Below are 750 nucleotides of genomic sequence, written 5' to 3' on the forward strand. Positions count from 1 at the left end.
TTGTGGATTGATGTGAACGCCAGCAAGCAGGAATAATGCTCAGAATGCTTGTGGATTAAATATCTCAGATGACGTTCATCACCATGGATTGATTTTATCGGGTTTAAGAAAAGGTTGGATATGGATTTAATTGCGAACTGTTAGTAGGATACTGATTTTATGATTGATCATGCTAGCTACGGCATTCGAGTCCACAGGCGTCCAAATAAGAAAAGGCAGAACACCGTATAACTCCAAACCGGCACCGTTACTTCATTTTGACGCACGGCTTAACAGAGGCAGAACGCCATAACTCAATTTGAGCGTTCCAAACTAAGTGAAAGAGCCGTAACTGGTGTTATACGGTGTTCTGCCTTGGTTTCTCCGGGGCTTTTCGAAGTTAAGGTTGAGACGACACATTTTCTCGGAAAAACAACGAAATTGACTCAAGATACTTGTGCACATGATAAAGGATGTCTTGAAAGTCCCAAAAATATCAATAACTAATTTTCGACAAAAATCAAAGTTACGGTCTTTTGCCTTTGCACGGCAGAATAGCTCTGTTACATAACAAATTAATACAAATCTTCATGCATTAGATGTAATTAGAATGATCTTTATCGCACACTGTAGTATAAAACCAACCGATTTTATTCAAAATCAGGTTCACAAGTCATTTCTCTTGAGCAAAGTATTGCTCACTGAAAATAACATTATAGGACTTTAATATAACTTATAATTAATATAAGAAAATAACCATTTTTTTCTTAG

Source organism: Sinocyclocheilus rhinocerous, unplaced genomic scaffold, assembly GCF_001515625.1.
Source record: "Sinocyclocheilus rhinocerous isolate Xijiao unplaced genomic scaffold, SAMN03320098_v1.1 scaffold705, whole genome shotgun sequence".
Lineage (NCBI taxonomy): Eukaryota > Metazoa > Chordata > Actinopteri > Cypriniformes > Cyprinidae > Sinocyclocheilus > Sinocyclocheilus rhinocerous.